General features: G+C 32.2%; 1 protein-coding gene across 6 annotated transcripts in view; it reads left to right on the top strand.

Annotated features, from left to right (window-relative positions):
• kug (FAT atypical cadherin kugelei) overlaps positions 1 to 19,764 on the top strand; it is a 651,494-nt gene that overhangs the window by 71,892 nt on the left and 559,838 nt on the right. The gene's annotated exons all lie outside the window — the stretch shown is intronic.

The raw sequence follows: 19,764 nt of genomic DNA, 5'->3' as shown, positions 1-19,764 counted from the left end.
TATTATACCCCGTTTGCATTTAACCGGATTTAATAAACCCACTGGATTTCAAATGTCAATTCCATAGCACAAACGTCAAATAAATCCTCAAAAAGACGACGATTAAAGGTTCAACAATAATAAGAATAGCAGAATGCCTGTGTGAAAAATTATACATAAAAGTTACCTTTTGAGTGCAATATAATTTAAATATAATTAATATCTTTTTTTACATAAATTCAAATCAAGGCAAATTAGCGGCTTTAGTTTAGTGAAATCGGTACATTTAAAATTGTTGCGAAATATTCAATGGCACCAATCGATTGTGTCGTTGTTAATTACCCAATCAGTGCTGTTATTGCCCGTTTGCATTTAACCTGATTTAATAAACCCACTGGGTTTCAAATGTCAATTCCATAGCACAAACGTCAAATAAACCCTCATAAAGACGACGCTTAAAGGTTCAACATTAAAACACATATTAATAATTAATAAAATATATAGATGTATTTAGTAATCCAAATTTCAATAAATATAATAATGAATAACAATATGCCTGTGTGAAAAAATCATAAAAATACGATATAATGTGTACAATATTATTTAAATAAGAGATCACTTTTTTAACTGAAATGGAAATCGGCCTTTAAGGCGAGTACCGTAATGTGAAGGGAAGATTTACTGTTTCAAAAATCGTTTGTGTCGCTGTGTAATTACCTAATTAAATATAAATGCATATATCATTCAGCGATCGGTGATTTTAAGGCTCAACATTATAAATACTTACATATTAAAATTAATAATTTGTTTTTGAAAGCCAAATAATTAACAGAATGTGCCTGTGTGAAAAATTATTCATAAAAATGCGATAATGATGAGTGCAGTATAATTTAAATATAAGATCCTGTTTTTACTGAAATTTAAATCGATCTTTTTTGTTTTTACCTAGTAACATATGATTAATTAAGCCGAGTGCCGTAATGTTAATATAAGATATTTACCATATAATTATTGTTAATCTAATTATTAGCCACATTGGCTAGTTTCTATTTCTTAGTAAATAAATGAAATGTGCATTTTTATGAGAAGATTTAAAAATTCTCTGTTGCACCAATCGGCCGTGTCTCTGTGCAATTAGTTACCCACTTAAACATGTGTTTTTGTAAGTCAAATTAAGAATAGCAATATTCCTGTGTGAAAAATTGTTTGTAACAATGCGATATAATAATAGTACGTTTATATATAACCAGATTTAACAAACCCACTGGGTTTTAAATGTCAATTCCATTACATATACGTCAAACAAATCCTCATAAAGAAGGTTAACCCCGCAAAAGGCTATAATATAAACATGGTTTAAGTGCAATATAATTTAACTATAATTTTTGTTACTGAAATTGAAATCGGTCTTTTTTGCTTTTTCCTTGTGACATATTTTTAAGTCGAGTCCCGTAATGTGCATTTTTCTAATAAGATTTACAAATGTTCTGTTACACTAATCGACTGTGTATCTGTGTAATTACCCAATTAAATAAATATATGGTTTGTCCACCGGTGCTATTAAGGTTCAACATTAAAATACATAAATATTAATAATTAATTAACATATACATACATGTTTTTTAGTAAGGCAAAAAAAGAATGGCATAAATAGAATACTCTTCCACCTGGTGGAAAAATCTGGAAAAATTGCCACAGGTAGATCTTGTTGTCCTGATCACAAATATATAAACTTTTCCGGGGGGAAGTCCATACTTCCCGAGATATGGGCCTCTTAAGTTCCGAAAATTCCCTTGTTAAAGTAAGAAAAAATTTTAAATTAAAAAAAAAAAATGTTGTTTTCGTGCCCTAAATTGGCTCCTGTCCATAGGAGAAAGTCTTAAATCCCCGGCCGAAGGCCGGCTACTTAGAAAAAACTTACAATTTAAAAAAAAAATTTCAAATTTTTTCCGTCAGGTGGAAGAGTATTCAATTTGTTCCAAAAGAATAGCAGTATATAGCAATATGCCCTGTGTGAAAAACTATTCATAAGAATGCGGTATAATCAGCGCAATACAATTTAAAAATATGATGCTTTTTACTGAAATTGAAATCGGTCTTCTTTTTTCCTAATTAGATATAATTAATTAAACCCAGTGCCGTGATGTGCGCTTAAATATATTGTTTATCGATCGGTGCTATTAAGGTTCAACATAAGAATACATATTAATAATAAATAAAAGATATACATTTGTTTTAGTAATTTAAATAAACAATAGCAAAATGGGATATAATCAGTGCAATATAATTTATAAATAAGATTATGTTTTTTTTTTTTTTTTTGAAATTAATTAAACCTAGTGCCCATGGTAGAACAAACCAGGTAAAGTAAATACTACAACAAATACAACTCAACAACAACCACATAGAAATTTGTTTTTGTTTGTAAACGTTAGTGTCAACGTACATGTAAACAAAATATGGAAATGTCTATAAATTATTGGAATTCAAAAAACTAATAATTTTTCACAATTGATTGAATATTTTGAGAAACATGAATGAAAACTCGTTAGATTTTCAATTTGAATGTTTCCATACCATTCCACTAACTGCATAATTTCTCGCAGAAAGTAGAATTCTTGCAAAAATGTTTGGGATCGCTGGTAATTCATTGACAAAAGAGAAGCTGTTTCAATCGTTTTTGAAAACAAAAAAGCACATGTTTATTAGGGCTTTATTCTTTTCAAGTTCCACAAAATACCGCATATATTAACAAACTAGCATATGCCCGCTACTTCGTTAGCGGAAAATCCCCATGTTAAGAGTATTATGAACAGTTTCGTTAAGACGATACGAATACAAATGTGTTCAAACTGCTACCTGAGTTACGTTTTGTTTATATATGAGTTATTTTTGTTTGTTTTTTGTTTTCAGTCTAACAACCATTTTCTACACCGAAAGGCGTTTGGTAGTAATTCGAACGAATTTGATTTCGGATCGTCTTAGAAATCAAATATATTATAGTCATTCATTAACCATCATTCAAAACACAAATTTGGTTTTCACTGAACACTAATTTTAAATGTAAGTTATATGCATAGGTAAGGGTACTTTACACAAAAATACATTTCGAAATGTCATATTTTATTGGTATTTTTCCCATTGATCTTTATTAAGTTTCGCATATTAGTGGAGGGTCTTTTTCCAGCTTTTTTCCTCAGATGAATCCATAAAGTTTTTGTAAATATGATTTACGTCTAGAATGTCTTGTCTTGGTAGATTTTATTTGTATTTACTTTTTTGATTTTCAGGTTCCAAAAACCACAATTTTGACGTTGTCGTTAAATAAGTTGTAGAAGATCTTCAAATAAACCTTAGAAAACTTATTTTACCTAATGCCAATGCTTCATATACAACCCTTTGCCATAGACAAATTAAATGTACATATAGACAAAGGAATGCTCTAAACAATGTTCTTAACATCGAGTTTGTTGACAGAACAACTCAATTAAAACTACAATAAACACAATTCTATAAAGTTACTTTTTGACGGAATCTACATCCTCGGATAAAAATGTAAAAGAAAATCTTGCAATTTTTCTAAAAAATCTCCTTAGAAAAATATTCAATATTTTGGTTTGAGTCTGTTGACAGCACACAGCATGAGTAATCTTTTGTCTATACAATTCGTTTGTCTATGCCAGTACCATAACTTATAGTTCTCCGAAGTTTTCAGTATGTATTAAATTTTTATTTTCCAGGGTTGTAAGATGGTTGCGCCATACTTTTGGTGTCCCCTCGTAATAATACAACATAATGTTCATCTCATTAGAAAATATAACGTCATCAAAGTACTTTAAAGGGCTTGAAATCTTCTCTGTAGAAAATTCGTTTCCCTATATTTTACGGGGAGAGCAGTGGTTTTTCCTATCCCTTCGCGATAATGCTTTTCTGACTTTTTCACGTAACGCACATATTCCAAAATCCTTTTCAATTACAAATCAAAGGTTTGATTCTGGTTTGTGGTCTATTATTGATTTCCTAAATTATTTGCTGACGAAAAGTTATAGACTCTACATTTCTATATACCAAGAACGCCATAAAAATTCTTAATTGCAAACAAATCGTGGGAATATTCACAATTTTATTGCACTTTAACTGATTTTCAAACATTTAGACCACGGCCAAGAAATCAAGTACATACAGTTTTTGTTGTTGTTATTTCTGGCCGATTTCTGATTTTATTGCCTTAATGATATTTTAAACAGTAAAAAGCTTAACATTATTGAACTAAATTTTGTTTTAATCTTAAATTAAAAATCAAATTTTCCAAATTCGTTGGTAATAATTTTTTTGTTTAAAAAAGAAAATCTGTTGTGCGACATTTGTTAAGTGAAAACAAAATTACTCCAGACACGTAAATCTGGATCGGTTGGTTTTTACTGCTTACATTACGTTAATACTATACAATTGCGACATCTGTTGAAACGGAAGAAAAACTTCTAATGTGGTTTTATAATTTAGTGGTTTACGATAAAATGATAAGATAAAACCTGCGCCTAGAAGTAAACTACAAAATTTGAAATTATTTGTGATAATTTACGGTATATAATATTTTACGGTATATAATAGCAAAATATAAGGATTTTTGTTGTTGATATTTTTTGTGGTTCCATGACGAATTTTCTAAAACCCGGCCTTATCTCGCACATTTGCACCAACAGTGACCTACTGGTAAAATTTCATGTTCATAGCTTTAGCCGTTTTGGCTGGGCGTTGATGATGAGTCAGTCAGCACTTATCACCAAGCTCAAATATATAATATAGCAAAATGCCCGCTACTTCGTATGCGGAAAGGATATAAAAAAAAACAATATATAATATGGAAATGACAAACACTGAAAATTTGGTCGCACTAATACCAATTTTAATCAATATTTATTTTTATCTTAGTACTGTACGTACCCCTTAAGTTCGTTTTTAAAAAAGATCAGCCGTATCTCACCCTTACACATTAACAGCGAGATCAACGTTGCACACCAATACACACCCTAACTCCAAAAAATAAAAATTCCAGCACTGTCCCTACACCCAAAAACAAATTGAGTACCATTAAGTAATTTTCGTATACTTATGGTACGTATTTCGACGACATACAGTGTTGGTCACAGAATTAGCACACCCCTTTTGGGCAAAATGATTTCAGTCAGCTAAGAGTTTTGATAGGGCAAATTGAAATATTTTCGTAAACAAAATCCTTGTCTATAATGTATTAAACAGATTTAATGATATAAGTGAATAGTATTATCAGTGGTTTTTTGAAAATAAAAGTTTTGTGAAGACGTCCAAATTATCAAGGGGACATATAATTAGCACACCCTATGATTTTTTAATTTAATTCAATTAATATACAAAAATTAATTTATATTGAAGTTAATTCATATTCAAAACGCATTGAACAAATCATTTTTTCAAAGACAAAATAATTTATCACCCCGGAATCTCAAAATATATCCCAATAGCGGACCATTCTTTGTAATGTACACCTAAACGTCAGAAAGTCGCCAAAACTTTAAAAACAAATGTACAATTTGATCTGAAATTATTAGAATTGTTAACCGATTACTGAAATTTAAATATAAAGTGCAAAAACTTTTCATAAAGTGTTTAAGGTAGATGATTCATTCAAGAAAATTTTCGATTTGGAAGGGGTTTATAGAATGAAGATCAATAAAATGCACCATTATGTAAAGAAGGATCAACTTATAACACCATTTGTTATTCAAAATTACAAGTCTGAATAACACCAAAGACCTATCACTACAAAACTGTCAACAAAGCGCTAGGTGAACACGTAGCACATGAGTATGTTCAAAGGTACAACCCCTTTCTAACAATAAAGGATTTTGAGGTTTGCTGAAATTGGTCAGAATCCATGAAAGTAGGCATATACTATTCAAGATAAATGTTTTCTGGATTATTGATTTTAAATTTAATCGTTTTAAGCGCCGGGAAACATATTATCTTGCGGTCTCACTGGGCTATCTCCAATTTGCCTTATATTTACAAAATTATTGAAATTTGCGTAGGTCCCATAGAGATGAACATAGGTTTATCGTGGCATACATCACGACAAATCGGTAAAATTCAGTCCAGATGGATAAGTATTTATATAATCAATAGCTCAAACCATCATATTACAGTTTATTAATGAAAATTTTTGTGTCAAACGGATTTTACAGATGCACACTGCTGGTGGGTACATCCCACTATTCGCAAATTTACAGAGATGAACAACAATATGATGTTTTATTTGATGTTTCTATGAACTACTTGCCTCATTGAATTTGTTTACATGTGCAAAAATCGATAAAAAAAACACTAAAAAACTGAAATTTCTATCAGTCCTTGGGACCCAAGGTATACCCCATATAATTCCCTTCTGACACTAAAATTTCGGAGAATGGTGGAGAGTATAACTAGCAGACTGGAACTTATTCCCAAAGGAAAGGGATTTAAAACTGAATATGGACGAACACATTGAAACTATTCACAATATTAGTGATTCTTTTAAGGTGTGCTAATTACGTGTCCAGTGAATTTAGGACATTTTTTACATTTTTGGGGGTTAGTCAAATTGACAGTTATGTTTCCGTTTCTGTACTGCGTTGTATTCTTTAAGCATACTACAGAGAATATATTAGTACAAATACTTTATTCAATACAACTACTTTTGAAGGTATTTTTAGGCAAAATAAATGTTGGTAGTGGGGTGTGCTAATCGTGTGACCAACACTGTATCTCAGCCATACACGGACATTAATACAAAATAATTACAGTAAATTCCATAATAATTACAGTAATTCCAAATCTCAAGATTCCAGCTGTATCCGTTCGTCCAATTCCAAATTGTACCAAACTTAGTATCAAGTCGAACTCTTCGTACCCATAAGAAAGATTTTCCAAAACTACCTCAATCCTTCACTTTAGTAGTAATCTTACTTCCAAATTTCAGGATTCAAACTATATCCGCTAAACCAAATTAAAATTGTACTAAATTTAGAACAATTTAGAATTTTCGTACCAATTTTCAAAACTTCCTCAACGCAACAGGGCTACAATAATCATACTTTCAAATTGCAGGATTCCACCGCTATCCGTTCACCTACATACAAATTGTACTAAATTTAGTACCATTTAGTGCTTTTCGTAACCATAAGTTTGCTTTTTCAAAACAACCTGAATCCTACTCTTCGACTGTAATCGTAATTCCAAATTTCAGGATTCCAGCTCTATTAATTCACCCGAATCCAAATTGTATCAAATTTAGTACCATTTCTTTCCCAAACAAAAATTTTAGGATTCCAGCTCTACCCGTTTACCCAAATCCACATTGTACCATATTTAGTACCATTTAGTACTTCTCGTACGCACACGTACGACTTTTCAAAATTTCCTCAATACTACACTCCTACAGTAATCTTAATTCCTAATTCCAACACTATCCGTTTACTAAAATTCAAATTGTACCGAATTTAGTGCTTTCTGTACCCATAAGTACGAATTTCCAAAACTACCTCAATTCTACTGTCCGACAGTAATCTTTGTTCCAAATTTCAGAATTCCAGCTTTATCCGTTCATCCAAATCCAAATTGTACCAAATTTAGTACCATTTAGTACTTTTCGTACTCAAAGGTACGAATTTCTAAAACTATCTCAATCCTACACCCCTACAGTAATCTTAATTCAAAACTTTAGGATTCCAGCTCTATCCGTTCACCCAAATCCAAATTTAGTACTGCTCGTAATCATAAATACGAACTTCCAAAACCATTTCCTTATTTCAACGCCATTTCCCAACCTTGATACTTAAAATTCAGGATTCCAGTTCTATCCGTTCACCCAAATCCAAATTGTAATAAATTTAGTACCATTTAGTACTTTTCCTACACATAAATACGAATTTCCAAAATTTCCCCAATCCTATGATCCAACAGTAAGCTCAATTTCAAATTTCAGGATTCCAGCTCTGTCCGTTCACTCGAATCCCTATTGTACCAAATTTAGTACTTTTCGAACACATAAGTACGAATTTCCAAAACCACCCTCATATCTCAGTCCTACACTTCACAGTAATCTTAATTCCAAATTTCAGGTTTCCAGCTACATACATACGTTCACCCAAATCCAAATTGTACTAAATTTAGTACTTTTCGTACCCATAAGTACGAATTTTCAAAACTACCTCAATTCTACACCCCACCAGTAATCTCAATTCCAAATTTCGAGATTCCAACTATATCCGTTTACCCAAATCCCCATTGTCCCAAATTTAGTATCATTTAGTACTTTTCATTCACATAAGTAAGAATTTCCAAAACTTCCCCAGTCCTACACTCCAACAGTAATATAAATTCCAAATTTCAGGAATCCAGCTCTATCCGTTCACTCAAATCCAAATTGTACTAAATTTAGTACCAATTATTACTTTTCGTAGACTCAAGTTTCCAAAAACCCTTTGGTGCATCTTTCTTACTCTTCATCAGTGATCCTCAGTCCAAATTTGAGGAATCAAGCCCTATCCGTTAACCCAAATCGAAACTGTACCAAATTTAGTGCTATTTAGTATTTTTCGTACCCTATGTACGAATTTCCAAAACTTCCACAATATTAAACTCCACCAGTAATCTCAGTTCCAAATTTAGAGATTCCAGCGCTATCCGTTCACCCAAATCCCCATTATACAAAATTTAGTTCCATTTAGTACTTTCCGTACACATAAGTACTAATTTCCAAAACCACCTTCATATCTCAATCCTACACTTCAACAGTAATATTAATTCCAAATTTCATGTTTCCAGCTCTATCCGTTCATTCAAATCCAAATTGTACTAAATTTAGCACCATTTAGTACTTTTCGTACCCATAAGTACGAATTTTCAAAACTACCTCAATACTACACCCCACCAGTAATCTCAATTCCAAATTTCGAGATTCCAGCTATTATCCGTTCACCCAAATCCCCATTGTATCAAATTTAGTACCATTTAGTACTTCTCATACACATAAGTACGAATTTCCAAAAGTTCTTCAATCCTACACTCCAACAGTAATCTCAATTCCAAATATCAGGATTCCAGCTCTATCCGTTCACCCAAATCCCTATTGTACCAAATTTAGTACTATTTAGTACTTTTCGTACACATAAGCACGAATTTCCAAAACTACCCTCATATCTCAATCCTACACTACAACAGTAACCTTAATTCCAAATTTCAGGTTTCCAGCTCTTTACGTTCACCCAAATCTAAATTGTACTAAATTTAGTACTTTTCGTACACATGATTGGTAATTTTTCAAACCATTTCCTTTTAGAAGCACCACTTGCCAACCTTGATTTCCATACTAAATTCCTATATTCCTATATTCCTGGGGCCTATTATTGATTTCATTAATTATTTAGCGATTTCATCAAATTACAGATTTTGAAATTGAAAATTGAATAGTTATGACTGTACATCTCCATATACGATAAAATTCTTAATTGCAAATAAATCGTGGTAATATGCACAATTCTATTGCACTTTCATTGATTTGCAAACATTTAGTTATTACCAAAAAGTCAGGTCCATACAGTTTTTAGTTGTTGTTATTTCTGGCCGATTTCTGAATTTATTCCCCTAATGTTGTCTTCAACAGCAACTCATTTGTTCATTTGCGTAATTGATGTTTATACACCATTATCACCAACTGCGACATCTGTTGCAATGGAAGATAACAAATGTCTTGTCTTTCTATTATTTAGTGGTTTACGATAAAATAAGTGCGCCTAGAAGTAAACTACAAAATTTGAAATTATGTGTGATCTCTTACGATATCAAGAAGTTATGGCATTGTTAATTTTACACATGTCTTGCAGAGGGCCAACTAAGTGAATAAGTATGTAATATTAATGAAAAATAAGGATTTTTGTTGTTGTTATTTTTTGTGGTTCCAGGACGAATTTTCTAAAACCCGGCCTTATCTCGCACATTTGCATCAACAGTGACCCACTGGTAAAATTTCAAGCTCCTAGCTTTAGCCGTTTTGGCTGGGCGTTGATGATGAGTCAGTCAGTCAGTCAGTCAATCACTTATCACCAAGCTCATTTATATATATAGATATAGTACCGCCTCTATAAGCTGTGTTTTAGTGTGCGGAATGTCGTTCGGACCTGGAGGATGTTACATGTCAATGATATGAAGGAGTCTTTATGGGAAATAGTTTTTTTCTTTCTGATGAATAACTTTGTTCTTCCAAAAATATATATCCCTAATATACATCGAACATAGAAATAAATATATAAAATGTCGTATGGAATTTGACACTAACATTACAGTCCACTTCAGTCAGCTGGGTATTGCCGCTACATTTTCTTGTTCTACCATGCCTAGTGCAATTGTGATGTGCGCTGTGTCTCTGTATAATCTAATCGACTGTGTAATTACCCAATTAAATAAATATATGCTTTGTCTACCGGTGTTATTAAGGATCAACATTAACTAGGCGTTTACACCAGACAGTTTGTCTTCAAATACAACTCTGATTTACTAACACATGCATACATTTGTCGTTTGTCTCTCAGCTGTCCATCAGTTTTTCACAGACAGCCGGGTTGACAAATTTTTGACATTTTTGTGAAAAATAATTGTTGGCAACCCTGTTGTGATAGTTATCAAAATTTTTGTGCTCCGTGCTTTTTTTAATAAATTTAGATTTTACTTAGTAAATTGTGTTTTTGTGTGATCAGAAATTATTTAATTATTTTTATAACTGTGTTCACTATTTGCTGTGCTTATTGGTGCATTGAATGTTAACCTTTTTAACCTGATTGTGCTAAAACAATTTTTCTGTGCTTCATAATAATTGTAATCTTCTTTTTGTGCTTTATTTTCTATTCATTTGTTGTTATAACATTTCGTTAGTCGGTTTTGTTTTGTTTTTCTATACAGAGTTACCAACGTTGCTTCTTTTTATTTAACATAAGGAAAGTCGAATTCCCAGTTACCGTAGTAAGAAATCTTTAAAGAATTTAAAAATAATATTCTAAGATGGCTTGTCCCTACGAAATATGTAATATTAAGGATGATAATTAGACATCAGATTTTGCATATTTGCATATTTTTTAATATTAAAGATACGAAGATTCTGATTGGACCAAAATTCGTTTCAAAGAAATCTAAATTCAATGGCAGGGTCATATTTCGTATTTATTTTGCATATTTTGCATATGCACAAAATATGCAAAATATGCAAAAAATATGCAAAATATGCAAAATATGCAAAAAATATGCAAAATATGCAAAAAATATGCAGAATATGCAAACAGATTTTGGCCGAAAATCGTCATAAAAGTCGTTAAATTGTCATATAAAGTTGGAAAAACCATCAAAAAATACATAACAGTGTTCTAAACTAAGACTGTTGACCGTATAACGTCGATTTTTTCAGCAGGTTATTATGTTATTGAGACCATTTACGACAGTGTGGGGTATAAAAATATGGTATCGTAATACTTTTTTTATTATTAAACTATGTAAAAATATTAAATTTTATAAAATATCAAACGTTTTATGGAAAGTTCAATATTTTCTTTTTTGTAGCATCTTAATTTAATTTGCAGCATTGGGTTTTTTGGTTTTTAGTACATTTATCTTAAATGTATGTTTAACATATTATATTATATCTATATAAACATTATCTTGTTCATTATACGTTTTGTAAAATCAATAACCCAAACTCTCACTTATAACACTCAGTTGTTTTCGTGTGGGATACCAAATAAATAAATAAAATATAAAAAACATTCTGGGGCGTCCAGTCTCGAACGATTTTAACGCAAGGTGCTTCTTCGGGCTCTTGTTCTTGGGAAGTGGGTTGGGCAGTAGTTTTAAAACACTCTCGCCTACTTCGAACTTGGTTTTGGCAATCGCAGACTATGCTTATAGAAGTCGCTTGAATATGTTTGGTTGATGTCCGGATGTCCGGATGTGCTTCCAAACTTGCAGTCAAAAATCCCTCTCAACAATTTTCCAACAAGTTTGTACGGTGGTACAGAAGCTCTCGACCTAATATCTGCTCGAGCTGGTGAGACCCCATTTTTCGAGGCATTTGTACACTGATGTGCGTGAAGATAAAAACGTTTTTGAAAAGCCACCACCACTAACACCACTACACTTAGCAAAGACACATTTCTCATGTATAACATTTATATGACTGTCTTATTCGAGGCTAAAAACGTTTTTGACAAAATGATTTTGAAGGATAATTGTTTTAGACTATTGCTCAGGATCTAGAAAAGATACGCGCACACGGAAAGTAGCGTTGGACAGCTAAAGGTGCCGAAATTAAACAAATTAAATGGCCTGAGCATTTCATTGTAGAAAATTTGAGAAAAATTTATTTTTTTTGAGAAAAAATGTAGGGTAAGTGCACCACTAGTCGGCACTTTAAGGATTCTCGTATCTTCAGCCGTATGTCATTCCGAGTCTAAATATCCAATCAAATTAAATTTAAGTTGTTATGATTCGTTATTTTGTGTAGTTTTAGATTATATAAACAATTTCTTTGATTATTTCTGTTCAACATGCAAAAAATATAATTTTAGTGAAATACTGCTTTTTCACCAGTAGTCGGCACCATTCCCCAATAGTCGGCATGATATGATCCAGTAGTCGGCATGCTATATTTAAATAAAGAAAAAATGCATACTTTACATTTTTTCTTAAATATTTGAAAGAACAATAGCTTAAGCATTAGTTATTTATACATTTCAAGTTTATTATATACATTTCTATTAATTTTACTTCAAAAAATAAGGAAATTTTAATATATTGTTTAAATAAATTAGTTCGTACCCAATAGTCGGCATCAATTACCCAGTTGTCGGCACCACACAACGTACGTACTTCAAATCATGGCTAATATTGCTTCAAATCGCTAAAGTTCCTTTCAAATTGAAACTGTTTTTTTATTAATTAGCCTTTAAAGTATTTCTTTAGTATTTTTTATAATTTTTAGCTAAAAGTAATCGATAAAAATCGATGTTTATAACCCCATGCCGACTTCAGGCAAATTTTATATTTTTTTGTCCCTAAAGTCGGCATCAGCAAAAATTGCAAAATTATAAATATTTTTTTAAAAATGTCTTTTTCTAAAGTGTTCTTTTAACAGTTCTCTACCTACATAACAAAAATTTTGTGGAAAATTTCTTCATTTTAAAATAATTACAGAGCTTATAAGGTTAACATCTCCACAATTTTTTTCTTAAGAAACATGCATGTTCGGTTGTGGTGAAAAACCCTCACTGACAAAAACTTTAATTTCGATAAAATAATTGGCCCTAGCTCAATGAAATTTTATATAAAGTTAGCTGACAATATTGTTGAAGCATTTTTAAGATTATTTTCCTATTTTGTTTTCTTAATTTTTAGTTATTTGAGTTCAAATTCAAAAGGTGCCGACTACTGGTACATGCCGACATTAGGTGCACTTACCCTATTTTCAAGGATGTTTTGGGCTATAGCCCAGGATCTAAAAATGATACGCGTATTCAGAAGGTACCGTTAGAATCCTGACAGTCCCTGCTGTTCACAAATGCAAAGAATTGAGCATTTCATTGTAGAAAATTTGAGAAAAATTTATTTTTTTGAGAAAAAATGTATTTTCAAGGATGTTTTGGGCTATAGCCCAGGATCTAAAACTGATACGCGTATACAGAAGGTACCGTTAGAGTCCTGACAGTCCCTGCTCTTCATAAATGCACAGAATTGAGCATTTAATTGTAGAAAATTTGAGAAAAATTTATTTTTTTGAGAAAAAATGTATTTTCAAGGATGTTTTGGGCTATAGCCCAGGATCTAAAAATGATACGAGTGTACAGAAGGTACCGTTAGAATCCTGACAGTCCCTGCTCTTCATAAATGCACAGAGCATTTCATAGAGCATTTCATTGTAGAAAATTTGAGAAAAATTTATTTTTTTGAGAAAAAATGTATTTTCAAGGATGTTTTGGGCTATAGCCCAGGATCTAAAAATGATACGAGTGTACAGAAGGTACCGTTAGAATCCTGACAGTCCCTGCTCTTCACAAATGCAAAGAATTGAGCATTTCATTGTAGAAAATTTGAGAAAAATTTATTTTTTTGAGAAAAAATGTATTTTCAAGGATGTTTTGGGCTATAGCCCAGGATCTAAAAATGATACGAGTGTACAGAAGGTACCGTTAGAATCCTGACAGTCCCTGCTCTTCACAAATGCAAAGAATTGAGCATTTCATTGTAGAAAATTTGAGAAAAAATTATTTTTTTGAGAAAAATGTATTTTCAAGGATGTTTTGGGCTATAGCCCAGGATCTAAAAATGATACGAGTGTACAGAAGGTACCGTTAGAATCCTAACAGTCCCTGCTCTTCACAAATGCAAAGAATTGAGCATTTCATTTAGAAAATTTGAGAAAAATTTATTATTTTGAGAAAAAATGTATTTTCAAGGATGTTTTGGGCTATAGCCCAGGATCTAAAAATGATACGCGTATACAGAAGGTACCGTTAGAGTCCTGACAGTCCCTGCTCTTCATAAAAGCACAGAATTGAGCATTTCATTGTAGAAAATTTGAGAAAAATTTAATTTTTTGAGAAAAAATTATTTTCAAGGATGTTTTGGGCTATAGCCCAGGATCTAAGAATGATACGCGTATACAGAAGGTACCGTTAGAGTCCTGACAGTCCCTGCTCTTCATAAATGCACAGAATTGGGCATTTCATTGTAGAAAATTTGAGAAAAATTTATTTTTTTGAGAAAAAATGTATTTTCAAGGATGTTTTGGGCTATAGCCCAGGATCTAAAAATGATACGCGTATACAGAAGGTACCGTTAGAGTCCTGACAGTTCCTGCTCTTCACAATTGCAAAGAATTGAGCATTTCATTGTAGAAAATTTGAGAAAAAATTTATTTTCAAATGTTTTGGGCTATAGCCCAGGATCTAAAAATGATACGCGTATACAGAAGGTACCGTTAGAGTCCTGACAGTCCCTGCTCTTCATAAAAGCACAGAATTGAGCATTTCATTGTAGAAAATTTGAGAAAAATTTAATTTTTTGAGAAAAAAATTATTTTCAAGGATGTTTTGGGCTATAGCCCAGGATCTAAAAATGATACGCGTATACAGAAGATACCGTTAGAATCCTGACAGTTCCTGCTCTTCACAATTGCAAAGAATTGAGCATTTCATTGTAGAAAATTTGAGAAAAAATTTATTTTCAAATGTTTTGGGCTATAGCCCAGGATCTAAAAATGATACGCGTATACAGAAGGTACCGTTAGAGTCCTGACAGTCCCTGCTCTTCATAAAAGCACAGAATTGAGCATTTCATTGTAGAAAATTTGAGAAAAATTTAATTTTTTGAGAAAAAAATTATTTTCAAGGATGTTTTGGGCTATAGCCCAGGATCTAAAAATGATACGCGTATACAGAAGGTACCGTTAGAGTCCTGACAGTCCCTGCTCTTCATAAATGCACAGAATTGGGCATTTCATTGTAGAAAATGTGAGAAAATTTTATTTTTTTGAGGAAAAATGTATTTTCAAGGATGTTTTGGGCTATAGCCCAGGATCTAAAAATGATACGCGTATACAGAAGGTACCGTTAGAGTCCTGACAGTCCCTGCTCTTCACAAATGCATAGTAGTGAGCATTTCATTGTAGAAAATTTGAGAAAAATTTATTTTTTTGAGAGAAAAATGTATTTTCAAGGATGTTTTGGGCTATAGCCCAGGATCTAAAAATGATACGCGTATACAGAAGGTGCCGTTAGAGTCCTGACAGTCCCTGCTCTTCATAAATGCACAGAATTGGGCATTTCATTGTAGAAAATTTGAGAAAAATTTATTTTTTTGAGAAAAAATTTATTTTCAAGAATTTTTTGGGCTATAGCCCAGGATCTAAAAATGATACGCGTATACAGAAGGTACCGTTAGAGTCCTGACAGTCCCTGCTCTTCACAAATTCACAGAATTGAGCATTTCATTGTAGAAAATTTGAGAAAAATTTATTTTTTTGAGAAAAAAATTATTTTCAAGGATGTTTTGGGCTATAGCCCAGGATCTAAAAATGATACGCGTATACAGAAGGTACCGTTAGAGTCCTGACAGTCCCTGCTCTTCATAAATGCATAGAATTGGGCATTTCATTGTAGAAAATGTGAGAAAAATTTATTTTTTTGAGAAAAAATGTATTTTCAAGGATGTTTTGGGCTATAGCCCAGGATCTAAAAATGATACGCGTATACAGAAGGTACCGTTAGAATCCTGACAGTCCCTGCTCTTCACAAATGCAAAGAATTGAGCATTTCATTGTAGAAAATTTGAGAAAAATTTATTTTTTTGAGAAAAAAATGTATTTTCAAGGATGTTTTGGGCTATAGCCCAGGATCTAAAAATGATACGCGTATACAGAAGGTGCCGTTAGAGTCCTGACAGTCCCTGCTCTTCATAAATGCACAGAATTGGGCATTTCATTGTAGAAAAGTTGAGAAAAATTTATTTTTTTGAGAAAAAATGTATTTTCAAGAATTTTTTGGGCTATAGCCCAGGATCTAAAAATGATACGCGTATACAGAAGGTACCGTTAGAGTCCTGACAGTCCCTGCTATTCACAAATTCACAGAATTGAGCATTTCATTGTAGAAAATTTGAGAAAAATTTATTTTTTTGAGAAAAAATGTATTTTCAAGGATGTTTTGGGCTATAGCCCAGGATCTAAAAATGATACGCGTATACAGAAGGTACCGTTAGAGTCCTGACTGTCCATGCTCTTCATAAATGCAAAGAATTGAGCATTTCATTGTAGAAAATTTGAGAAAAATTTATTTTTTTGAGAAAAAATGTATTTTCAAGGATGTTTTGGGCTATAGCCCAGGATCTAAAAATTATACGCGTATACAGAAGGTACCGTTAGAGTCCTGACAGTCCCTGCTCTTCACAAATGCATAGTAGTGAGCATTTCATTGTAGAAAATTTGAGAAAAATTTATTTTTTTGAGAAAAAAATGTATTTTCAAGGATGTTTTGGGCTATAGCCCAGGATCTAAAAATGATACGCGTATACAGAAGGTGCCGTTAGAGTCCTGACAGTCCCTGCTCTTCATAAATGCACAGAATTGGGCATTTCATTGTAGAAAATTTGAGAAAAATTTATTTTTTTGAGAAAAAATGTATTTTCAAGAATTTTCAAAATGATACGCGTATACAGAAGGTACCGTTAGAGTCCTGACTGTCCATGCTCTTCATAAATGCAAAGAATTGAGCATTTCATTGTAGAAAATTTGAGAAAAATTTATTTTTTTGAGAAAAAATGTATTTTCAAGGATGTTTTGGGCTATAGCCCAGGATCTAAAAATGATACGCGTATACAGAAGGTACCGTTAGAATCCTGACAGTCCCTGCTCTTCACAAATGCAAAGAATTGAGCATTTCATTGTAGAAAATTTGAGAAAAAAATTATTTTTTTGAGAAAAAATGTATTTTCAAGGATGTTTTGGGCTATAGCCCAGGATCTAAAAATGATACGTGTATACAGAAGGTACCGTTAGAGTCCTGACAGTCCCTGCTCTTCATAAAAGCACAGAATTGAGCATTTCATTGTAGAAAATTTGAGAAAAATTTATTTTTTTGAGAAAAAATGTATTTTCAAGCCTGTTTTGGGCTATAGCCAAGGATCTAAAAATGATACGCGTATACAGAAGGTACCGTTAGAGTCCTGACAGTCCCTGCTTCTCATAAATGCACAGAATTGAGCATTTCATTGTAGAAAATTTGAGAAAAATTTATTTTTTTGAGAAAAAATGTATTTTCAAGGATGTTTTCGGCTATAGCCCAGGATCTAAAAATGATACGCGTATACAGAAGGTACCGTTAGAGTTTTGACAGTCCCTGCTCTTCATAAATGTATAGAATTGAGCGTTCCATTGTAGAAAATTTGAGAAAAATTTAATTTTTTGAGGAAAAAATTTATTTTCAAGGATATTGGGCTATAGCCCAGGATCTAAAAATGATACGCGTATACAGAAGGTACCGTTAGAGTTTTGACAGTCCCTGCTTCTCATAAATGCACAGAATTGAGCATTTCATTGTAGAAAGTTTGAGAAAAATTTATTTTTTTGAGAAAAAATGTATTTTCAAGCCTGTTTTGGGCTATAGCCAAGGATCTAAAAATGATACGCGTATACAGAAGGTACCGTTAGAGTCCTGACAGTCCCTGCTTCTCATAAATGCACAGAATTGAGCATTTCATTGTAGAAAATTTGAGAAAAATTTATTTTTTTGAGAAAAAATGTATTTTCAAGGATGTTTTCGGCTATAGCCCAGGATCTAAAAATGATACGCGTATACAGAAGGTACCGTTAGAGTTTTGACAGTCCCTGCTCTTCATAAATGTATAGAATTGAGCGTTCCATTGTAGAAAATTTGAGAAAAATTTAATTTTTTGAGGAAAAAATTTATTTTCAAGGATATTGGGCTATAGCCCAGGATCTAAAAATGATACGCGTATACAGAAGGTACCGTTAGAGTTTTGACAGTCCCTGCTTCTCATAAATGCACAGAATTGAGCATTTCATTGTAGAAAGTTTGAGAAAAATTTATTTTTTTGAGAAAAAATGTATTTTCAAGGATGTTTTCGGCTATAGCCCAGGATCTAAAAATGATACGTGTATACAGAAGGTACCGTTAGAGTCCTGGTAGTCCCTGCTCTTTACAAATGCATAGAAGTGAGCATTTCATTGTAGAAAATTTGAGAAAAATTTATTTTTTTGACAAAAAATGTATTTTCAAGGATGTTTTGGGCTATAGCCCAGGATCTAAAAATGATACGCGTATACAGAAGGTACCGTTAGAGTCCTGACAGTCCCTGCTCTTCATAAATGCACAGAATTGAGCATTTCATTGTAGAAAATTTGAGAAAAATTTATTTTTTTGAGAAAAAATGTATTTTCAAGGATGTTTTCGGCTATAGCCCAGGATCTAAAAATGATACGCGTATACAGAAGGTACCGTTAGAGTTTTGACAGACAAAGAATTGAGCATTTCATTGTAGAAAATTTGAGAAAAATTTATTTTTTTGAGAAAAAATGTATTTGAAGGATGTTTTGGGCTATAGCCCAGAATCTAAAAATGATACGCGTATACAGAAGGTACCGTTAGAATCCTGACAGTCCCTGCTCTTCACAAATGCAAAGAATTGAGCATTTCATTGTAGAAAATTTGAGAAAAAAATTATTTTTTTGAGAAAAAATGTATTTTCAAGGATGTTTTGGGCTATAGCCCAGGATCTAAAAATGATACGTGTATACAGAAGGTACCGTTAGAGTCCTGACAGTCCCTGCTCTTCATAAAAGCACAGAATTGAGTATTTCATTGTAGAAAATTTGAGAAAAAATTATTTTTTTGAGAAAAAATGTATTTTCAAGCATGTTTTGGGCTATAGCCAAGGATCTAAAAATGATACGCGTATACAGAAGGTACCGTTAGAGTCCTGACAGTCCCTGCTTCTCATAAATGCACAGAATTGAGCATTTCATTGTAGAAAATTTGAGAAAAATTTATTTTTTTGAGAAAAAATGTATTTTCAAGGATGTTTTCGGCTATAGCCCAGGATCTAAAAATGATACGCGTATACAGAAGGTACCGTTAGAGTTTTGACAGTCCCTGCTCTTCATAAATGTACAGAATTGAGCGTTTCATTGTAGAAAATTTGAGAAAAATTTAATTT

Source organism: Musca autumnalis, unplaced genomic scaffold (genome assembly GCF_047663935.1).
Source record: "Musca autumnalis isolate F117 unplaced genomic scaffold, ASM4766393v1 scaffold_4, whole genome shotgun sequence".
NCBI lineage: Eukaryota > Metazoa > Arthropoda > Insecta > Diptera > Muscidae > Musca > Musca autumnalis.
Note: the sequence above shows the minus strand (reverse complement) of the source record. Positions and strands in the feature narration are given on the sequence as shown.